This window comes from Sardina pilchardus, chromosome 2 (assembly GCF_963854185.1).
Source record: "Sardina pilchardus chromosome 2, fSarPil1.1, whole genome shotgun sequence".
Classification (NCBI taxonomy): Eukaryota; Metazoa; Chordata; class Actinopteri; order Clupeiformes; family Clupeidae; genus Sardina; species Sardina pilchardus.
The window spans coordinates 5,659,969-5,677,843 of NC_084995.1; the positions used below are offsets into that span (position 1 = coordinate 5,659,969).

General features: G+C 41.0%; 2 protein-coding genes across 10 annotated transcripts in view; one reads left to right on the forward strand and one right to left on the reverse strand.

Moving 5' to 3' along the window:
- atg9b (autophagy related 9B) overlaps positions 1-17,875 on the forward strand; it is an 839,198-nt gene that overhangs the window by 346,097 nt on the left and 475,226 nt on the right. The gene's annotated exons all lie outside the window — the stretch shown is intronic.
- The window catches only part of obscnb (obscurin, cytoskeletal calmodulin and titin-interacting RhoGEF b), a 345,273-nt gene that overhangs the window by 11,491 nt on the left and 315,907 nt on the right, over positions 1-17,875 (reverse strand). The window lies entirely within an intron of this gene.

Sequence of the window (17,875 nt, forward strand, 5' to 3'; positions counted from 1 at the left end):
GCATGCGCTATGAAACCCATTCATTTCAATGGGTTGAGAGCGCAAAAGCGGCTCTGCCGCTAAGCGCAGCAAAGCGCAGCGCCGGCGGCATTTTGCCGCTTTGCCGCTGTTGCGCGTACCGCGGTCAAAGTTGAAATAATTGAACTTTGACCGCGGCGCGCTGTAAGTGAATGGTCTTTTGCGCGGAGCCCAGCAGTAACCATAGAAATAGGAGCGGTAACAGCAACAAAAATCGTACAACGTTATCTCAACCAAGAGCAACCTAGCGGTGAGCGCAGCGCATGCCGTCTACAATGTGATCGGGCCTTATCGCACTGCACTGCTGTGACATCACATGCTGATTAAGCTGATCTGCACCTGTGTCAAGAGCCAGCTGCTCAAGGCCCTATCAAGTTTAATTGACAGCCAGTTAAATTGAACCTGCATTATACTGCTCTCTGCTCAGCTCTCTCTGTCTACCCATTCACTCACACACACACACACACACACACACACACACACACACACACACACACACACACACACACACACACACACCTCTGACTGCAGCACTTCATATATACCACACTTCTCCATGCACTCCACAACATTCTCACCTTAACCTAACTCCCCCATTTCACTGCATCATAGAAAGCCACACTCCTTACATCCACTTACATCCACTCACACAACACACACAAACACACACACACACACACGCACGCACACACACTCACGCACACTTAGGCTGTGTTTAGACTGCCAGTTTGAAGTGACCCAAATCCGATTTTTTGCTCTCATGTGGCACGCATCCGATCTGTGCCACGACAGTGTAAACAGAAAAAAAAACACATGAATTCCGATCTCCTCAGATCGGATACAGGCCCCTTTTGTTTGTGGTTTTAAATCAGATATGGATCGGATTTGTGTGCATGTGTCTACAGTCTAAACCAGGGCTGCCCAAATTGGGGCCCGCGGGCCAAAGTTGGCCCGAGACCGATTTTTTTTGGCCCGCGCTCTTGTCAGACTTTCATTCTGTCTCAACGTTTTATCGACTAAAAAAAAATCAAAAACAGTTCACTATCTAGCCACCGTTTAACATTGTTTTAGATGGGGCGGTAGGGGGGCGCTATTGAGCTCCTGTCAGCGCATATCCATATTCGTGGACGTGGATATGTTGACGACAAGAGTGAGGAAGGCTGAGGAGAAGGCAGCTCGGGACGTACCGCAGGCAGGAATTAATGTCATGGTACGCACACTTAGATCTAGTCTACCGGTGTGTCTGGCTTTAAACAGCTCGTGAGCTTTAACATTATCATGCTGTAATGCTAGCGTTTTGACAAGCACACCAATTTTGCCCACCTTGCCCATATGAAATAACTCATCTAAGTTTGCTGCCTCCGATCCTTTCCGTTTTCGTTCTTTATAAAGAAAATATCTATCAATGATCTTTGAAGTCTCAGCTAGTGAATAGCTTAACATTGTGTGCTAATAACTAACTAGCAACCACTGAAAGTAAAGCAAAACAACAAGTACCCCAGCCTGCAACTTTGCGTGTGTGCGCTGTTCTCTCACCCGCTCAAACAAAAGGTGTGCGTGCGTGCGTATATGTCTACGTTGTTGATTAGTTCAGAAGTTGATTTTGATAACGTGTTTTTTTTTTTTACATAATATTGTAAAAAGACTACTGTCATGCAGTTAATGGGATACTGCAGACTTAGGCCAACTTGTTTAGGCTACACAGGGGAAATTCTTCCTCGTTAGTAGGGAGCCTGATATGGAGAGTGCGTCGGCTATGGCGGTAGTTTGTCATTTCTCAATCAAATCTATTTATTTTAAATGTAATATCTGGATTATGTGTATTAATGTTGTACACATTGCATTTGCATTAATACAAGCACACAGTGCAAACAATCACAGTAAAGAGTATTTGCATTACAAGCACACAGTGCAAAGACCATCACAGTAAAGACTGTATTTCTTAAAACAATAGTCTAGGCTACTTTTTTTTATAGAATGTTAATTTTGCATAAATATGCAATACATTTCATTTTAATGGTCCACGACTTGAACATTTACTTTTGGCCCGCGACTCTCCACCCCGATTCATTTTTGGCCCTTGATGGGAAAGTATTTGGGCACCCCTGGTCTAAACAGACAAATCGGATATTCCAGTGCAATGCGTCCCACACGTCATTAATCGGTGACAATTGTGCGCCTGGTGACGTTAGGTTACAATTCCAAGTGGGCGCGCTGGCGGAGCGTGTTAAAAGTTGCCCTATTGATACTTTGATATACTATTACGTTTCCGTAGACCATGTATTGAGAATAAAATATTTGTAGCTGTTGAATTCTGGGGTACTTTTACTATATTCTGATGTGTTCATCATAGAATGGGATTCTCTAAGCTCTGATATTAGCTGCACAGTAGGCATGTTTACGTCAGAGAAGGCATTGTAGCTCAGAACATTCAGAACATGGGCCGAGGGCCGGAGTCATTGTATCTGGGTCAGAGCTGGGTTTTTCCATTCTATTTCCACGTGTACATGATTCATGTTAGGATGTTAGTATAATAACTTTCACTTATTGTATTTCTCGCTGAGACGGATCGAGAAGCCAACCGCATAGCATCACGCGCAAGATACTATGTGCCACGCTTGATAGCAATTCACACTACGAGGACTCTGTCAGTTTTACTGAGCGAGACTTAGACTGTGTCTGTTATTCACTTATTGTACCAACAATAAATCATCATTCAATCGCCGATCCTGATCCAGCCGTCAAGCTTTATTGACCAATTTCAATTCAGACATTAGAACATTGAAACTGAAACACAACGCAAACCACTAAAGAATCCTACATTTGGTGCCGTGACCCGGATTGCAACAAGAGAAGGAAGACACCAGACCATTCGACCGACGGGTTCAAAGAGACCTCGGGTTCAGATTTGATGAAGAATCGTCCACTGAGTCGTGACCTGACCCAAGCCTGCTGCAAGCCTGCCAAGAGGGAAGACTGCTGGCAGTGAAGAAACTCTTACCAGGTGAAAAGCAGAAAGTCTTTACTCTTGTACGCAATTAGAGAAAAGAACCATAGTAAAGATAATTCTTTAGAGAAATTAGAGAATTAAATGCTGCTCTTGTTTAATGAGATTATTGAAGTTTGTGTCATGAAGAGTTTGACAAAGTAAGGATACCATACCTATATCAATGATTAGGGAGCTCTAAACGTCATTTGATATAAGAGGGGAAATATGCATATCTTGGTTATATAACAGTTTCGTGAACGAACTAAAAGAAGTAATCGATTAACTAATTACGGACAAGCTTGGGGAATTTTTTCTGTTTCTGTGATATCAAGACATGCTAATAACTGTGAGTTTCAGGATATAAATGCTGTTTGCGTGCCAATGAGAAAAGGAGGGTTGTTTGTTTCAATGGAAAAGGAACATTTTGAAATTTAACAAGGTTTTGTTAAATGTGTAACAAGTGTGAATGAGAGATTTTCCATTTGGTTTATCACTGTCCAGCCGTGGGGGAAAAAAGGGAGTTTGTGGAACTTGAGCTGACGCTTGTTGAGGCTATCGGGCCCGTGCAGTTATCTGGCAAGGTCAGGGGAGAGTAAGGAAAGAGAGTTTTTCACGGAAAAAAGAAAAAGGGAGTTTGTATAACTTGAGCTGACGCTTGTTGAGGTTACGGGCCCGTACAGTGAAATAAAACTGGCGAGGTCAGAGTTGAGAAAGAGAGTTTTTTTCCCCTTGGTAGGACAGTGTGTGTGTGTGTGTGTGTGTGTGAGAGGAAAAGAAGGGAGAGCCGGTGAGAGAGAGTAGCCTGTAATCAGGTACTGTCTAAGCCAGATTATACAATTGCAATTACAATTACACATTATCCCTGCCACACTACTGACAAAATATTGCAAGATCATGAGTCAGCTAAGACTATCTTTCATGAGTGCTACACGACAAGAACACTCGCAGGAGGAGACACTCGCAAGCGAGCGTCTTGAAACCCGATTGAAAAAAGAGTTGGAGACAGCTGCAACTGTGGAGACCGAACTCAGAGATAGAATTTGGAGAAGTGAGACAGAGAAGCGTGATTTAGTGGAACAGCTCAGGGAAGCAGACCTGTTGCTGGAACAAAATGGACTGAGGCGAGGAAGACTGGCAGGGCGGCCCCACTCGGCTGGGAGGGGCCAGATCCTCCCATTTCCGTCATTCCATGTGGGCGAGGGGTGTGATGGGCAACAATCAAGCACTCGTCTTTATCCGGAATTGCCTGGCCAGGGCGCGGCAGCGCCACCTCCAATGGTAGGGGCTTCTGGAAGTGCAATGGAGAAGAACAGCTCCCCCCAGGACTATTACCACCAACCACCACCAGTGGCCCCATCAGCAGCCTCTGGTTTCTGCACTCCATACACACCAGGAGGTGCATTCACAATCCATTGCCCTCAGACGGTTCCACCCCACCTGGGCTACCATCAGATACAGGCCACAGCACCAACCACAGCACCAGCCGCAGCATCAGCACCTACTACAACTCCATCCATGCTGTTACCAGCGCCACCTGCTGTCAACCCAGGATATGTGCCACCAGTACCAGTACCAGTCCCACCAGAACCAGCGAATGAGGGCGCATCCACATCAACGGCTGGCCAGGGAGGTGCTGTCCCAAAGAAGAAGAAGAAGGCCACTCCAGGCACGGACGGATGGGATGTCTGGGACGAATCAGTGGACGAGGCACTGATATGCCCTGTGCGCACCATTGCCAACGCCAACGGTGTGTCTGTGTACTACCAGCCAGCGAGAGCCGACGAAATTGAGAAGTGGTCTAAGGCTGTACAACACCCTCAGGACGCAGGACATGGTACCTGGGCGAAGATAAAAGAACTTAAGGAGATGAGAGACCTTCATCCACTGGACGCCCTGAAGATCTTGCACCGTGTGCTGAACGTGAGGGAGAGAGAATTGCTCCGGACCACAGTCATGACAGCGTTAGGAGAAAACCAGCTGGGCCTGGAGACCGGTTGGGAAGAAATTCGCCAGTGGCTACGACAACAAGCCAAGTCAACGGTCGACTGGTCCAGAGTTACTGCCATTCTACAACAAGAAGGGGAGTCGGTGGACGCCTATGGGAACCGTTTTGTTGATGCTTACCTGCAATATGGTGGAATGAATCACGACTCCGACACCATTTCAGCAGCCACTGAGAGGCCCCTGAAGAGTCAATATCTCCAGGGCTTGCTGCCTGAGATTCAGAGGGGAGTCAGGCTCATTTTCCACAACTGGGAGGATTCCATCGTCGATTTCCATCAAGTTGTCACCTGTGCTATCAGAGTAGCCCGCGACACAGGGGTGAAGATAAGAAGAAAGTCTTCTTCCATATCTGGCAGCGCAAATTCATTCGCTTGAACACGTGGGAGTGGAGAAGATGAGGAACAGATTCAGGTCTGGTGGTCTCCAAAGTTTACAGCAGTGGCCAAAGACATCGTTAGACGGTGTGTCACCTGTCGCCAGAACAACCATGACAGGAAGGTTAAGCCAAAGATCCTTAATTATTGACAAGATAGAGCAACGTAATGCATCTCTATGGAAGCAAAATTCGAACAGTTCCGGTCTGCTTAAAGGGGCGTGTTGCAAAGACGTCATAGTGGGATATCGATCTCTGTCAGATCGGCAAGCAGTTCAATTCGAATGTTAGCAGGTCTGCTTAAAGGGGGATTTAGCCCCCCTCCCCCTTGTGAAGACAGAACGCGGAAATGATCGAACGTTTGCGCCTCTCGCTCCGCTTTAACCCTCTCTGGTTAAGCTGCCGATGCTGAAGACACCGGCTCCACCAGGACCTTTCAGAGTTCTTCAGATAGACTACATCACGCTTCCGAAGTGCAAAGGCTACCGAGATGTTCTGATTGTCCTGTGCAAGTTCTCCAGATGGATTGAGGCATTCCCAGCACGGTCCAGAACTGCACTACCCACTGCCAAAGTTCTTGTGAAAGACATTGCAACTTAGACACTGCAAATTAGTTGATCCTCCTATAACATGACGCGCCCGGACAGGGTACGAATTCTATCTGATTTCCGCCGATCTTCTTTTTAAGGTGAGGTGAGACTAGGGAGGAAGATTCCCCGGAAGACTTTACTTTGTTGGTGTTTTTTATTTTCACGGGAGGGAAGATCAAAACCTGGAAAGATAGGCATCTTAGCGTAGGATCTTCTGTAAAACCGAGCCTGCCCAGAGCGTTGTGACTGTTGACTCTTCTTGACACAAACTCATGTTTAGAGAAGCAATAGGCTTGGACAAGTCTATAAACTTTTATTTATTACCATTATAAGTGATTATTGCCGATTTTTGTTTTTATTCATTATTTCTTATTCATATGATTAATTATGAGTTGAACGATAGATATTACAACTGATCAGAGATAATTGATGGCGTTAGTCTTACATTGGAGGCTATTTAGTTAAATTCATAAATATTAAATCATATGGTTATCTCACTACAATATGACTATTTCCCGCCTGATACTGCTCTCATTTCCTTCCCACATGTGCCCATGAGATTACTGGAAGCCACAGTCATCACCCAGGACAGAGACTTTGCCTTTGAACTGAACTGTTGCCTGCCGATTTCCTGGACTTCTCCCCAAAGCACTCACTGATACTTACACATCACTCACTTCACTCAGCACATACATAATTCCACTTCATACACCAATTCACTCACTCATACACCAATCCACTCACTCATACACAACTCCATCTTCATCTCATCCACTCCATCACAAACCCGAACACAATCACTGCCTACACTCATACACAACTCTTCAATTCCTCCTTATTTTCTTTCTTTTGTTTTTAAAATATGAGATAATCATCAGTAACACAATCAGTTTTTATGTTTTTCTTTCAAGGTGCCCACATTCTTTTTCTTTCCATCAGATTGTTTGAGAAGTAATGCTGTGTTTGTTTGTTTATCTGTTTTTTTGTTTTTATTGGAACACATCAGACTCCTTTTATTATTGTGTGATCTGTACAAAAATCTGTATTTTTGATTGATCAAGAGGGGGGACAGTTGAATTCTGGGGTACTTTTACTATATTCTGATGTGTTCATCATAGAATGGGATTCTCTAAGCTCTGATATTAACTGCACAGTAGGCATGTTTACGTCAGAGAAGGCCTTGTAGCTCAGAACATTCAGATAACATGGGCCGAGGGCTGGAGTCATTGTATCTGGGTCAGAGCTGGGTTTTTCCATTCTATTTCCACGTGTACATGATTCATGTTAGGATGTTAGTATAATAACTTTCACTAATTGTATTTCTCGCTGAGACGGATCGAGAAGCCAACCGCATAGCATCACGCGCAAGATACTATGTGCCACGCTTGATAGCAATTCACACTACGAGGACTCTGTCAGTTTTACTGAGCGAGACTTAGACTGTGTCTGTTATTCACTTATTGTACCAACAATAAATCATCATTCAATCGCCGATCCTGATCCAGCCGTCAAGCTTTATTGACCAACTTCAATTCAGACATTAGAACATTGAAACTGAAACACAACGCAAACCACTAAAGAATCCTACATAGCCTACCAAATTATCTACAATCGTAGGCCTATAGCCATCCAAATATGAATGGTCTACTGTAAATAGCCTACAACCAGAGATATTAAGCAAAAAAGTGCCAAATTCAAGCATCGCGAATTGTAGGCTATTGGCCTTTTTTTAAAACTGCAACTGCAGTTCTGTTTGTTTAACTTTGAAGTCTACACATTCAAATTTCACGAAGCAATCACATGTCATTCATTTCGTCAGTCCCTCGATCTGTTTCAAGTTAACATGAGTGCCATTTGATTTATATAGTCACAGCAAATGCAATTAAGAGTCATTGCATGAGAAAACCAGGCAGAGGTGGGAAGATGGGGGTCGGCCAAATCGGCTCATACTTTGTATATGTGATAAGTATGTGGAACTATGAACAGCCATATACTTAAAACCCTCCAGCTGTTTTTTGTTATGGAGTTCTGGGACCCCTCTCAGAGACCCTCAAAAATCAAACAATTCATGGCTGAAAATGACTGAAATTGCCATTTCTACCCTGATTATCCTGATAAAGATATGAACATGAGCTTTATGTTTCCATAGAGCCTAGGTAGCATAGTTTTAAAGACCAAAAGGTGCACCGAGGGGTTATCTACACCACTGAAAGCAGAATTTTCCTCCCTCTAAATTTCGGTCATTTTTAAGAAGCATTATCTCGTATTCGCAGTGGCTTTGGTGGATGGTTTTACTGTTGCTGGAGAAAGGAACATCTACCGATTCAAAAACAATTGTCGTCTAATTGGGCCACACATAATGTGTGACGTGCCAGGAGGGTCTTTAGCAGGATTTGTTGTATTTTGGCCTATGATAAACCATATTCAGATCGCCATCACATGGCCATACCATGGCATTACATCACAAACAGATGTAATGCCAGATGTTTGCGATGTAATGGCATGGTATGGCCACTCGGTGGTGATCTGAATAGTCTAGTTTCAAATGTATGACAACCAAGAACAACAATGCATGCAGAGGTCTGCACTCTTTGAGTGCTTTTCTAGTTAATTAAAGCTTTCTTTAACAATTTGTCATACAGTGACACAAAAATTTACCATAAATTACCCTATAGTGAGATATTATTACCTGGTTTATTATACTCCAAAACCTGAAAAACCCCCGTAAAGACCCTCCTGGCACGGCGCACATTATGTGTGGCCCAATTAGACGACAATTGTTTTTGAATCAGAAGATGTTCCTCTGTCCAGCAACAGTAAAACCATCCACCAAAGCCACTGCGAATGTGAGATAATGCCTCCTAAAAATGACCAATTTTAGAGGGATGAAAATTCTGCTTTCAGTGGTGCAGATAACCCCCTAGTGCACCTTTTGGTCTTTAAAACTATTCTACCTAAGCTCTATGGAAACATAAAGCTCATGTTCATATCTTTATCAGGATAATCAGGGTAGAAATGGCAATTTCAGTCATTTTCAGCCATGAATTGTTGGATTTTTGAGGTTCTCTGAGAGGGGCCCCAGAACTCCACAACAAAAAAGAGTTCGAGGGTTTTAAGTATATGGCTGTTCATAGTTCCACATACTTATCACATATACAAAGTATGAGCCGATTTGGCCGACCCCCATCTTCCTACCTCCTGCTGGTTTTGCCTGGTTTTCTCGTGCAATGACTCTTAAATGAAAATAAAAAACATGACCTAGACCTGTGCGGGTTAGTTGCATAGACAGTAAAAGAGTTAGTTGTAACACCCGTCTCTGGCAAAATGAACTGATTTTATAGCGCATGCATGAGCAATTATGATTGCGAGATATGGATTATTTTTATGTGCCGCGATCACACCCAAAGAAAGTTAACACAGCAACTTCAAATATCAGTGTTGGACCAATTGCTTCAGACATGTAAGAAATAAACAGTTCATCAACTATATTAACAGGTTTTATCAAGTCGATATGACCAAAATAAGCCTATTTAAAGGTTATTGTGAGCTAGCATAATACCTTATGGTCTGCAATGGCTAATCACTCATACAACTAGCTTCAACAGTCATACATTTGGACCTTTTTTGCTGATTATATAAAACAGATGTTCATTGTTTAAGCCAGTAGTGTTTTGTGTTAAAATATGTCACGATTTTAGCACTGTTACAACCATGACGCTATACTGTTACAACTGTAGCCTACCGTACTTTTTTTATTGCTGCGTAGGTTGGAACAAAGGTAGCCTAAATGTCACTGTTAAGTTAAGTTATTAACAAACTGCAACATATTTGTTACATTCTGTTTCAACTCTCATGGAGTAGAGATGTATGACTCTCTCGCTAGTTTGAACTGAATTTTTTTTTAAATGTTACGATTGTGCTGGTTATCCCCTACAAGAAACTTTTAGCCCATGCGCATACGGGCCATTTCAAGTGTCTGGCAAATGTAAACACACATGATCGGATTTGGGTCATTGGCGAAAGTAGATGTAAACATGCAATCAAAAAAATCGGATATGAGCACAAAATCGGAATTGAGCATATCCGATCTGCAGTCTTAACGCAGCCTTAGAGGTGGAAAAGTCAAGCTTCAGAGAGTAAAAGTCCAATCACGTATTGGTTCTATCTGTGCACTTAACACAGGTGATATCACCAATTAGCTGCTCTGCCTGGCTGAAGAGTTGTACTAATTAGAATCAGCTGGTTGGTTGGACTTTTCCACCTCTGCACACTGCCCCTTAAGCCACATACATACAACACACTGCCTTGTCCTGTTCTGTTCACCTTCCTCTGTCCACAACTGTTTGTAAATTAAAGTTTGTTTCACATTTTATCTTATGTCTTGCTTTTGCATGCACTGGTAATTTCCTCGAAATTACGTTTTCTAGTTATTAGAGTGCATGGAAATGCACTCTACTGTTCTTCTGTTTCTTCTTATTAGAGTGCATGAAAATGCACTCTACTGTTCTTCCAAAGTCTTCTTATTATTATTACAGTGCATGAAAATGCACTGTACTGTTATCCCTAGGCTTCTTCTTCTACTACTTCTTATTATTACAGTGCATGAAAATGCACTGTACTGTTCTTCCTAGGCTTCTTCTACTTCTTATTATTACAGTGCATGAAAATGCACTGTACTGTTATTCCAAGTCTTCTTATTATTACAGTGCATGAAAATGCACTGTACTGTTCTTCCTCGGTCTTCTTCTTCTTCTTCTTCTTCTTCTAACGCACGCAATTCAGCTTCAACCGCTTAACGTAGAAACTCCATTCAAATTTTGACGCGTAGGTCTTACTTACGCGATGTGGGCTTTGTATTTTTCAACTTTGTAACTTTTATACTTTTTAAACTATTAGTTAAAAACTATTACAATTTCCCCCATAGACTTAACATGGCTCATTATGACATCACGGCAGCAATTAGAATGTTACCCCAGCTGGTCAGCCACCTGGCCACCAACTGTCAGTTTCTCTCAGGCTTTACAATCTCTCTGAAGACTACATATTCTGTTCCCCTGTATCCTCTGCGCACAACAGTATCAAAATAAGTCCTCCTAATTCCATCCAACTTTATATCCATTCATCTTCTTCAAACCATTCACTCATCCACCCATTCTAAACAGTCTGCCTATCAACAACATCAATTAGACGCTCTACATTGAACTTTTAAACAATCTACTCTGTCTCAGGCTGGCTCTCTTAAGACTAGCCAGTTAAATTGATTACACCTGTATCTGTATCCACTACTCTCAGTAGAGAGCTGTGTCTCTCCATTCTACAAGAATATAAGGCACATTCCATCCAACATTCTATCCATTCATCTTCTCCAGACCATTCACTCATCCACCCATTAAACTGTCAATCAATATCTATTAAACAATCTGCCTATCAACATCCATTAAACATTCTATCTATCAACATTAATTAGACTATCTACATACAACTTTTAAAGTATTTACTGTGGGTCCCTCTCAAGCAGCGTTTATATGTCCTCCCTCGCTCCTCGATCCTCAATGATCTACATAAAGAAAGATAGAAGAAGGGCTAGACTATCCCATTGTTGCCGCTCCATCATTCTTTATGTAGATCAGTGAGGAGCGAGAGAGGACGCGTAAACGCTATGAGAGGCACCTTCTGTCTCAGGCTTTAAGCATACAATCTCATTAAGACTACAGATCCTGTTTCACTACTTCCTCTGTCCACAACTGTTTCAAAATAAAGGTCCTCACTGCAATAATACACTATTAAATCATTTAACCATTGAAACTACTCAACTATTGAACTGTTCAACCATTCCAACTGTCAGTTATCATCCACTATGCCTCCAGTCAACTACATGAAACCTCCATGTACCTAGCAACCAACATAGCAACCATTTAAAATTAAGTGTTTATGACCGTTTCCATAGCAACCAACATGATTATACTGCAGTAACTTCTTGTTTCCTGATAGTGGCCACTATGGATACCCAAGCAACAAATGTTTCAAAATAAAAGTCCTCACTAGCAAGTTAGCTAGTTAGCATGGTTAGCATAGTTAGCATTGTTAGCATAGTTAGCATTTTTAGCATAACTGCAAAAAATCATCAACTAAGTTAGCTAATCAACCTGGTTAGCATTGTTAGCAAATTTAGCATTGTTAGCATAGTTAGCATTTTTAGCATTACTGCCAGAAATCATCGGTTAAGTTAGCTAATCAACCTGGTTAGCATTGCTAGCATAATAAGCATTTTTAGCGTAACTGCTAGAAATCATTAGCTAAGTTAGCTAATCAACATTTTAACATGAATAGAAATCATTAGTTAAGTTAGAACTGGAACGTTTCATCTTGAAACTGTCTACCTTCACACTATCAACTCTCTGTAAACTATGCAACCACCATGTTTACCCTAGCTACATCTTAGCAACCATATCTACATTATCTATCTATTTTTGCATTTTCATGCACTGGTAATTCCTTGGAATTGCATTTCTAGTTATTATTAAACTTCTTCTTCTAACGCAGCCAATTCAGCTTCAACCGTTTAATGTAGAAACTTCATTCAAACGTTGTTGCGTAGGTCTTGCTTATGCCATGCCTGCTTTGTATTTTTTAACTTTGTAACTTTTATACTTTTTAAACTATTACTTAAAAACTATTACAATTTCCCCCATAGACTTAACATTGCTCATTATGACATCACGGCAGCAATTAGAATCTTACGCCAGGTGGCCGGCCACCTGGGCACCAACTGTCAGTTTCTCTGGCTTTAAGCATACAGTCTCTCAGAAGACTACATATCCTGTTAACTGTTTCCTCTGTCCACAACTGTTTCAAAATAAAAGTCCTCAATGCAATAATACACTATTAAATCATTTAACCATTGAAACTACTCAACTATTGAACTGTTCAACCATTCCAACTGTCAGTTATCATCCACTATGCCTCCAGTCAACTACATGAAACCTCCATGTACCTAGCAACCAACATAGCAACCATTAAAATTAAGTGTTTATGACCGTTTCCATAGCAACCAACATGATTATACTGCAGTAACTTCTTGTTTCTTGATAGTGGCCACCATGGATACCCTAGCAACAAATGTTTCAAAATAAAAGTCCTCACTAGCAAGTTAGCTAGTTAGCATGGTTAGCATAGTTAGCATAGGTAACATTTTTAACATAACTGCAAAAATTCATCAACTAAGTTAGCTAATCAACCTGGTTAGCATTATTAGCAAATTTAGCATTGTTAGCATAGTTAGCATTTTTAGCATTACTGCTAGAAATCATCGGTTAAGTTAGCTAATCAACCTGGTTAGCATTGTTAATAAAGTTACCATTGCTAGCATAATTAGCATTTTTAGCGTAACTGTTAGGGCGCACTCACACTAGGTACGTTTCACCCGTACCGTACTGGAGCACGGTTGCCTCTGGTCCCTGGTCTGCGCTCACACTGCATAATATCAAACCGTACTTGGGTACGATTGAGTTGCTGTGTTCTAGAATCTTTATGCAACGTGTGATTGTTAATTGGAACGTTACTGTTTATTTCGTCATTAATGACATCGTGCTTCCATGCGTACCGTACCAGAGTCCACCTCCTCGAAGCGTACTAGCGTACCGTACCCCAGTACGGAACGAAGCGATCACACTGGTCAAATGAACCGGACTTTAGGGGCAAAGTGTACTCGGGTACGGTACGAATTGCTTAGTGTGAGTACGCCCTTAGAAATCATTACCTAAGTTAGCTAATCAACATTTTAACATGAATAGAAATCATTAGTTAAAGGGATAATCCGGAGTGAAATGCACTTTAGATCAATTTTTCGGACTATTGGGAGTAAATACGTTGAGTTGACACCAAAATCATGTCATTCAGATGTATTTTGAGAAAGTTCGAGCTCACCGTTTTTAGCCAAAACTCGTTAGCCTGGAGGTGACTCGGGCATGTCATTTCGCCGCTACAAAACGCTATTTTTATACCTCTTCTACTGTTCCAAACAACACTACACTTACGTGGTAGTGAGTAGAGGATCCCTAAAGCCAAACCGAAGTATCCCCACGCCTTTATGTGGTCGGATAGAGAGTCCAGAATGAATTTAATCGAGTCCGTACCTCACTGCAATAATACACTATTAAATCATTTAACCATTGAAACTACTCAACTATTTAACTGTTCAACCATTCCAACTGTCAGTTATTATCAACTATGCCTACAGTCAACTACATGAAACCTCCATGTACCTAGCAACCAACATAGCAACCATTAAAATTAAGCGTTTCCATAGCAACCAACATGATTTTACTACAGTAACTTCTTTATTCCTGATAGTGGCCACCATAGATACCCTATCAACAAATGTTTCAAAATAAAGTCCTCACTAGCAAGTTAGCATGGTTAGCATTGTTAGCATTTTTAGCATAACTGTTAGAAATGATTAGCTAAATTAGCTAATCAACCTGGTTAGCATTGTTAGCATAGTTAGCATTTTTACCATAACTGTTAGAAATGATTAGCTAAGTTAGCTAATCAACCTGGTTAGCATTGAAATCATTAGTTCAGTTAGAACTGTAATGTTTAAGCTTTAAACTGTCTACCTTCACACTATCAGCTTTCTTTAAACTATGCAACCACCATGTTTACCCTAGCTACACCTTAGTAACTATATCTACATTATCTACTGTATCTATACATTTTTGCATTTTCATGCACTCGTAATTTCCCTGGAATTACATTCTCTAGTTATTATTATTCCTCTAACGCTTTTCTGCGCGCAATTCAGCTTCAACCGTACAACGTAGAAACATTCAAACTGCGTTGCGTAGCTCTTACTTTGGACACCAGGGCTTTGTATATTTCATCTTTGAAAACTTTATCGTTGAATTTATATGAATTTTTAAAACCATTTTTTCTCCCATAGACTTAACATTGGATTATGACATCACGAGGGCAATTAGAGTCGTGTGCCAGGTGTTCTGACCACCTGCTCCTCCAACTGTCATTTCTCAGGCTTTAAGCATACAGTCTCTCTCTGAAGACTACATATCCTGTTCAACTCTTTCCTGTGCTCAAAACTGTTTAAAAATAAAAGTCCTCACTGCAATAATTCACTATTAAATCATTTAACCATTTAAACTACTCAACTATTTAACTGTTTGGCCATTCTAACTGTCAGTTGTCATCAACTATCACTCCCTCCAACTGTTTCCTCTGTCCGAAACTGTTTCAAAATAAAAGTCCTCACTAAGATAATTTACTATTTGTTAATTCAACTATTTACACTACTTAACTGTTTAACTGTTTGGCTATTCCAAATTCCAACTGTCAGTTTTTATCAATTATGACTCCCACCAACTGTTTCCTCCACCCAAAACTGTTTCAAAATAAAGGTCCTCACTATAATAATTCCCTATTATATAATTTAACCATTTAAACTACTCAACTAATTAACTGCTCAACCATTTCAACTGTCAGTTGTCATCAACTTTGACTCCTGCCAACTGTTTCCTCTGCCCACAGCTGTTTCAAAAAAAAGTCCTCAGTACCATATTTCCCAATTGAGTAATATAACCATTTAAATTACTCAACTATTTAACAGTTCAGCCATTTTACTTGCCAGTTGTCATCAACTATGACTCCTGCCAACTGTTTCCTCTGCCCACAACTGTTTCAAAATAAAAGTCCTCAGTACCATAATTCCCTATTTAATAATTTATCCATTTTAAAGGAGTCCTAGAATTCAAAACCACATTCACCTTGTTCCTGTTGAATTTAGGCTGCGAGCAGTGTCCAAAGGACAACACCAAAGACTTTACCGCGTCCCCCGCCTGCTTTCGTATGCAAATTGGGAAATAGAAACAGCCGTGTTGAAATGGTCCAATCTGAACAGAGCTCAGATAACACGTAATAGGCGCCCATCCCCCTTTAGATACACCCCCTCTCATTTGCATACCTTCGATTAATAATTCTTGTTAAACTGCTCTTACGATGCTAGTATCTAGATATGTGGTCTATGGCAGAGACGTTGTAATGCTAGCGTTATTACAGCTAACTTTGGCTAAGAAATGTACTGATAAAACTTACCAATCTAACACATTCATTCTGTTGGGGAATCTGCTGCACTTCATCTTCGTCAGAACCTTCTTCTGACTCGGTTTATACATGTACGGCTGTATTCCTTATTTAAATCCATTGTTGATAGCTTTATCAAAGACTTTGCCTTTATTTACCAGCAGTAAACGTAGTTTCACTTTGCTCTAGCTTCAGACCGGTGGATTGAGCCAATCAACTTTCAGGACATATCGGCCAATCGACCAATCAGCGCGCATCTCATTTGAATATTCATGAACTTGCTGAGTGGGCGGGAAAAACAAACTGTTTCATTGCAAGGCTTATTTATGACCTTGTATTAGGCGATCTAGCAGTGCTCCTGGGGCGTTTTCAGCCCCACAAATTTACATATGACATTATTTAGGCTCAAAGATCAATTTGTAATGGTCAAAAAATGCGTTCTATGACTCCTTTAACTACTCAACTAATTAACTGTAAAGCCATTCCAACTGTCAGTTGTCATCAACTTTGACTCCTGCCAACTGTTTCCTCTGCCCACAACTGTTTCAAAATAAAAGTCCTCAGTACCATCATTCCTTATTAAATAATTCAACCATTTAAACTACTCAACTAATTAAATCTTCAGGCATTTTAACGGCAAGTTGACAAAATATGACTCCTGCCAACTGTTTCCTCTGCTCACAACTGTTTCAAAATAAAAGTCCTCACTACAATAATTTACTATTGAATAATATAACCATTTAAACTACTCAACTATTTAACTGTTCAGCCATTTTACTTGCCAGTTGTCATCAACTATGACTCCCACAACCTGTTTCCTCTCCCCACAACTGTTTCAAAATAAAAGTCATCAGTACCATAATTCCTGAATTAATCATTTAACAATTTAAACTATGCAACTATTTAACTCTTTAGCCATTCAAAATACAGTTATCATTAACTATGACTCCCGCCAAGTTTTTTCTCTCTCTCACCTCTATCTTTGTGCTTTGATTATATTTGAAACAATATAGTATTTAACAAAATGTACTCCACAGCATTGGCATTTTCATGCACTCTTAATTTCCCTGGAATTACATTCTCTAGCTATTATTATTCTCCTAACCAGGTCTAATTTCAGCTTCAACCGTTTAACGTAGAAACTTGGTTCAAACTTTGTTACGTAGGTCTTGAAAATTAGACTAAGTGTATGTATATTTCAGTTCTGTAAACTTTATACTTTTTGAGATTTTAGCAAAATATTTTCCCCCATTGACTTTTCATAGACCTCTGAAGTTCGCCTACAAAAAGGATCCAAAGCTGCCATCTTTGCCCATATAAGGAGATCTGGGAGTTAATTGAAGCCAACTGCATATGGCAAGCTTTTTTGTAGGCGAACTTCAGAGGTCTATCCAGGGGGTCAGGACTTGACTGATTAGCTTTGCCGATTAGCAAGGCACTTCCTCGTCGTCATTTTCCAGAAATACATCATGTCCGGTGCCATTTCTCCCGATTTCTCCTCATGCTGATTGGTGACTGTTCCATTCTCAGCTCATGCACGAGCTTAGTGTGGGCACAAGCTCTCCTTCTGTACCTTACATCAACCAGTAACCTGGCACTTAATTGGTTAAAAAAGTAAAACGGCACCGGAAACAAGCCCCTTAAAACGCCATGTTGAAGCCTGAAAAAATCGTTCAATTTTGGCACTTTTCACTAGCCTAGCATTCCCATTGAAATGAATGGGGCGGCACTTTCTCCAGTTCTTATAATACCTCCATGGGTCTATCGCACTGCACTGCTGTGACATCACTGAGGATGCTGTGATACCTG